Source organism: Piliocolobus tephrosceles, chromosome 15 (assembly GCF_002776525.5).
Source record: "Piliocolobus tephrosceles isolate RC106 chromosome 15, ASM277652v3, whole genome shotgun sequence".
Taxonomy (NCBI): Eukaryota; Metazoa; Chordata; class Mammalia; order Primates; family Cercopithecidae; genus Piliocolobus; species Piliocolobus tephrosceles.
Genome location: NC_045448.1, coordinates 79,623,416 through 79,630,097, shown reverse-complemented (window position 1 = coordinate 79,630,097; position 6,682 = coordinate 79,623,416). Strand labels below are relative to the sequence as shown.

The following is a 6,682-nucleotide window of genomic DNA, read 5'->3' as shown; positions in this document are numbered from 1 at the left end:
GTTACCTCTTGGGGTGATGGGCCAGGTAGAGAAGGTATGGCTCTGGTGGTTACTTTGTATATCAAAGGCATGCTTCTGCTGGGTCGTTTACTATCTCTTAGAATTGCCTTAACCCAGGGAGAGGCGGTCTCTCCCCAGTTAGGAAGGTTTTTTAATGTGTTAAAACATCACATTGTATTTATGCACCAAAATATCACCCGTGCCCGATAAATATACACAATTATTATGTGTCAATTGCACATGATAACATGAGATGGGAAGGGAAGGAGAGAGGAAGAAAAATTCGATAAAGGATATAAAAACACAGTTTGATAGAAAGGAATAAGTACTAGTATTCCACAGTACAGCAGGGAAATCATAGTTAACAGTAATTTATTGTGTATTTCAAAATAGCTAGAAGAGAAGAATCGCAATGTTCCCAATACGAAGGAAGGATAAATGTTGGAGGTGATGGATAGTCCTATTACCCTGCTTTGATCATTACACATTATATACAGGTATTAAAATATCACATGTGTTTTGTACAATTATTATATATCAATATAATTTTTTAAATAAAATTATAATATGCAGTAAATTAAAAACATATCCACAATATAATGGGGAAAATTCCAGGGCAGATCTATTAGCAAAAATGTAATTGTATGTAAATTTAATAGAGTATTACTGTAATCTGAGGCCACCAAAATTTCCATAACCACATTCAGCTTTTCTCTAGTGAAGATCTAAATAAGTTCCAAGTTATTGGACGGGTTTTCGAAGCCTAGACAGTATTTTTCTTCCCTGAGGACTAGTGCTTTGTCAGAAGATTTTTAAGTTCCCTGAACTTCAGGTGTTGTTTAAGAGAAAAGGGTCCATAATAAATGTTTGAAGTTTAATTAGGAAATTCATGCATTTTAAATTCCCCCTTGTTCATGCTATTTGTCGGAGTACTTGCGTGAAGGAACTGTCCTTGGAGAAAGGGAAAGAATCTTTTATTAAAATTGAAAAACCTTCATGTTTATCATTCGTATTTACTTGGAGACCAAGTATGAAAAGTTTTAATGTTGAAGAACTTTCCACCAAGTTTTTATGAGCAAGTATAGCAGGGATATGAAATTGAGTTGTAACCTTAACTATAAAGTTGACTGTTGCAAATGCTATTATACCGGGATTCTGTTATATCAGTGGTTTTATTTGCACATTCTCTGCTGTATATTAAAATCTACCTTTCTCATTGTGCTTATCTCTTAATGGTAAATAATTTCAGAATATCCTAGCTGTTAATAGCAAAAGTTTATAGAAAATCTTCCGCTCCCATGGTGATGTGGTAAAATTAGTTTCATTATCATTAGTTTGCTCATTTAAAAACTGTTGGAATGCTTGATGGTAGTAGTAGTAGGTAGGTATCAGCCTCAAATCTTCCCTTAGTTGTGCTGTGCAGAATTTCAATTGTATAGGCTTCTTATTTGAGAAATGTTTCACTTCCTGGCAAATTTAAATAGTCATTTAATGCTATCCTTATTGAAGAAGGCCACCTGGAAATCATGCTCATTTCATAGTTGAAAATCTGCATTGCTGTCACTGCTGCTGTATAGTAGAAGGAACTGATGCTATGAAGCATCAGTGAAAAAACCTGAGCTAAGGATCTGAGTGTGTTTGCTTATTGTTTTTCTTTCCTCCCTTCTCTTTGATTTTATTCAAATGTAGATGCTCTTGTTTTTCTCAATATTGTAATTTTCATTGTAGTATCAAAATCTTGGATGTAAACTAAATGATATAAACATGTAGGACATTTTTTATCTGAATACCAGCTACTGAGAAAGATTATGACATTTTTTTTTTCTGTGCTGTTTTCTCATTCCTCAGGGCAAAATATTTTCTAGTTAGGAATGAAGCTCTTTGAAGAAGGACAATGTTTTCTACAGGTTTGTTGAATTAAAACATTAGCCAATTAGAAAAAATAATCACCATTATTTAAAATAATATAATTATAAGTACATGTTACTTGAAAACTGACATCTATTTGAAATGCCAACATTTTGAGTGTATTGAGATTATACAAATATTCAAATATATATTTTTTAAAAAATAATGAGAACATATGCCAGTATTTTTTCTTCTGTGGTCTAATTACATATAAACATATTCAATAGGAAAAATAAAATTTATACCTTTATTAATATTTCAGAAAAGAAAGACATCAATGTAATATTGTGAGGTTGTAGGGATTGCAATAACAAAATCTCATTATATGCTAAGAGTTGAGTTATATACATAAAGAGAACTAAAAAGATGTAATCAAATGCAGCATTGTAACCAATTTAATGTAAATAAGAAAGAAGCAGTGTTAGAGCCCTTTATTCTGAGCTATCTCCGAATCTCAACTTTAAGTCTCATTATCAGAACTGGGTAACAAGTGAACCCTTAATCTAATAAGAATGAGAACCCACGTGTTATTTAGAAGTGTTGTTTGATCTCTAAGGAATTTGGGATTTTCCAGCTATCTTTCTGTTATTGATTTCTAGCTTAATTCCATTGTGATCTGAGAGCAGACATTGTATGATTTCTGTTCTTTCAAGTTTTTCAGGTGTTTTTTATGACCCAGAATGTGGTCTATGTTGGTGAATATCCCTGCGAACCTATGAATAATGTGCATAATCCTACTGTTGGATAAAGTTGTCTATAGATGTCTATCATGTCCAGCTGATGAACGGTGTTGTTGAGTTTCACTGTGGCTTTATTAATTCTGTGTCTGTTGGATCTGTTCTTTTCTAACAGGAGTGTATTGAAGTCTCCAACTATAATACTGTACTTATATATATATCGTCACAGATCTATTAGTTTTCTTTCACGTATTTTAATACTCTGTTGTTAGGCACATACATGTTAAGAATTGTTATATCTTCTTGAAGAATTAACCCCTTTATATTACATAGTGCTCTTTATTATCCCTGATAAATTTCCATGCTCTGAAGTCTGCTGTAACTAAAATTAATATTGCTACACCTATTTTCTTTCAATGAATGTTTTTATCTTGGTATAATTTTCTTTAGCCATTTACATTTAATCTATGTCTGTTTTATATTTAAAATGGATTTGTTTTAGACAATATATAGTTTAGTGTTCCTTTGTTTATCTTCTTACTCTTTATCTTTTTATTGTGTGTGTATAAATATATATATATATATGCATACACATATTTATTTTTTATTTCAATAGCTTTGAGGTACAAGTGGTTTCTTGTTATATGGATGAATTATATAGTGGGAAACTCTTGAGATTTTAGTGTGCCCATCAGCCATAGTGTTCATTGTACATAATATGTATTTTTTATCTGTACGTTTCCTTTCACCCACCCCCTTCTGAGTCTCTAAAGTTCATTATATCACTCTGTATGCCTTTGCATACTTACAGCTTAGCTCCCACTTGTAAGTGAGAAAATAGAATTTTTGGTTTTCTACTCCTGTGTTACTTTACATAGAAGAATGGCCTCCAGCTCCATCCACATACTGCAAAATACATTATTTGTTTCCTTTTTATGCTGAGTAGTGTTCCATGGTGTGTGTGTGTGTGTGCGTATAATGTTTTCTTTATCCATTCATTAGACAGTCGGCACTTAGATTGGTTCCACATCTTTGCAATTGTGAATTGTGCTGCTATAAACATACATGTGCAAATGTCTTTTTAATATAGTGATTTCCTTTTGGGAGGGTAGATATTCAGCAGTGGGATTGCTGTATCAAATGGTGAATCTACATTTAGATGTTCAGAGAATCTTCATACTGTTTTCCTTAGAGGTTGTACTAATTTACATTCCCGCTAGCCATGTATGAGTGTTTCCCCCTCATCCACACCAACATCTATTGTTTTTTGACTTTTGAGTAATGGCCATTCTTGAAGGAGTATAGTGCTATCTTACTGTACTTTTAATTTGCATTTTCCTGATGATTAATGATATTGATCATTTTTTCATATGTTTGTTGACCATTGGCATAGGTTCTTTTGAGAGATGTCTGTTCGTGTTCTTTGCCCACTTTTTCATGGGATTATTTGTTTTTTTTTTTCTTGCTGATTTGTCTGAGTTCCTTGTAGATTTTGGATATTAGTCCTTTGTTGGATGTGTAGTATGCAAATAGTTTCTCCCATTCTGTGGGATATCTGTTTACTCTGCTGATTATTCCATTTGCTGGGCAGAAGCCTTATAGTTTAATTAGGTCCCATTTATTTAGTTTTGTTTTCATTGCTTTTGCTTTTGGGGTCTAAGTCATGAAGTATTTACATAGGCCAATGTCTGGAAGAGTTTTTCCAAACTTTGTCTTCTAGAATTTTCATGGTTTCGGGTTGTATATTAAAGTATTTGATCCATCTTGAGTTGATTTTTATATAAGGTAAGAGATAGGGGTCCAATTTCATTCTTCTACATGAGGCTTGCCAGTTTTCCCAGTACCATTTATTAAACAGAATGCCCATTCCCCAATTTATGTTTTTGTATGCTTCGTCAAAGATCAGTTATTCTGTAAGAACCTAGTAGAGTTCCAGGAGGTAAAACTCAAAAAAACACTGGAGCTCCCAAATGACTAGGACTCCAAAATGACTGACCACCCCTGGAGTTTTTATGTCTCAGACTTGTCTACACTGAGCCTCCAACTGTGTGTCAATTACCGTTCAGGACTTCCTGCCTCGCACTAGTTTCCACAGATTTTCAGTTCATGAGTATAGGGAAGCTCAAATTTTCACCTGAAATTCTGATAATTTAGTCTGCTGAAATAAACTGACAATAGACAGATTAATACTAGAAAAGGCATAGAAATTTCCTATGTGCAAGTGCACAGGAGTAACACAAAATATGAGACTCAACAAGGGACCAGATGGTTGAAGCTTAAACATCATCGTCATAAAGCAGAGGAAAGTGGAGGATATAGGCAATTTTTAGAAGAAGAATCAATTATTTTTAGGGGAGATGAATGGGCCTAAAGAACAAACAGAAGCTTGAGACAGAGTTCATCTGGGTTCTGAGTGTGGTGTCCACATCAGTCTTCCTTCCTGGAATATACATTGATTTCCTCTAATTAATGAAATATCTAAGGAAGGGTATCACACCAATGGGATATTTCCTGAAAGACTCAGTCTTTAGGCAGGTAGGGTAACTTCAGAGAAAGTCCTTCCTTTATTTGCTATTCCTCAAGTGCTTTGAAGTCCAAAGAGGCATGTTTTGGGGCATGATTTTTAAGTCCCCACTAAGGTTTCTGCTTTAGTAAGTTTTCATTGTCTCTGTTTTCCTGTTGGTCTCTCTAATTTGGGAGACAGGGATTTGTCCTACGGCCTCATGTCTCTGATGGATCTAAGACAATATAATCAGTTTCAGTGTGTTCAGCTTTTTATTTGTTATTAGGATGAAATGGTGACTTCCAGTTTTTTTACATATGAGACTGGAAACTGAAAGGCCCACTGTCGTTTTGAAGAAATTTAATGATATGTCTGTGAAGGAGTAGGACTTCTGGTTTTGGCCTCAGTCCAACAGAATAAACCCCTCCTCATTTTTGACTTTATAGAACACAGCCTACGTACTTCTTCCCCATGTTGATAAATAAAATCTACATATGATATGCCCAAACAGTGTACTTGGAAACTTCCATATGATATGCCTGGTCAGCATACATAGAAACTTCCATATGACATTGCCAATCAGAGAACATAGATTCTTCCATGTGATATATCTGGGCAGTATACAGAGAATTCTACTATATGACATACCCAAAAAGTGTACATAGGACCTTCCACGTGGCAGGCCCAATAGTATACCCTCCATATAACATGCCCAATTAGACACATAAATTTAGGTCAATAGTCTCATTTTCATGATAAGACTGTTGGGAAAGCACTTTAATAGGGAAAGAGGAATCCTGCTAGAATTTAATCAATCTAATCCTTCCTTCACAATCATGAACTGATATCTAATGAGCAATAGGTATGCAAGGAACAGAAACAGCAAAACAGAAAAGGCCCAAGACAAGGAAGTAGAATACAGACCTTGAAAAAATGAATAAATCACATATTAAAAGATATGTTTTATTATTATTATTTTAAATATGGAATGCTTCATGAATTTATGTGTCATCCTTGCACAGGGGCGATGCTAATCTTCTCTGTATCGTTCCAATTTTAGTATATGTGCTGCCAAAGTGAGCACAAAAGATGTGTTTTTTTAAAAAAAACTACTTAGTCTCTTCACAGCTACACAAGAAGATATTGCATTTTTTTTTTTAAATGGAATGCATCAAGAATTTACATGCCACCTTGTGCAGGGGTCATGCTGATCTCTGTATCATTCCTATTTTAGTATATGTGCAGCTGAAGTGAGCACACATATTGCAGTTTTAAAGAAAAGTAGAATGATAAATTAAAAGGGACAATGGGAGAATAAGAAAAAATTCTTAGAAATCAAAAGTGTGTGATTATCAAAGAGAAATCAAAAGAACATTAAGGCATTAATAAAATAAAAATCTGTCAGAACCAAAAGAAAATGCAATATATTCACTTCAGCAAAATTTCAATCAAAACAGCAGAATGAAATGTATTGTCTTCAAGGTTTTTAAAGTAAATTATTTTAACTAGCATTCTGTATTTACACTGAGTGACAATTAACCACAAGGACAAAATTAAGAACTTTCTGCATGCAGGATATCATAAAATTTACCTT

The 6,682-nt window shown here is 33.8% G+C and overlaps 2 non-coding genes across 2 annotated transcripts; both read right to left on the bottom strand.

Moving 5' to 3' along the window:
- Positions 1-6,065: 6,065 nt before the first annotated feature.
- Positions 6,066-6,172, bottom strand: LOC111523461. The gene has a single exon (XR_002725530.1). It is a non-coding gene; the product is annotated as a U6 spliceosomal RNA (small nuclear RNA).
- Positions 6,173-6,243: 71 nt separating this feature from the next.
- LOC111523462 lies at positions 6,244-6,346 on the bottom strand. The gene has a single exon (XR_002725531.1). It is a non-coding gene; the product is annotated as a U6 spliceosomal RNA (small nuclear RNA).
- Between the last annotated feature and the right edge of the window lie 336 nt (positions 6,347-6,682).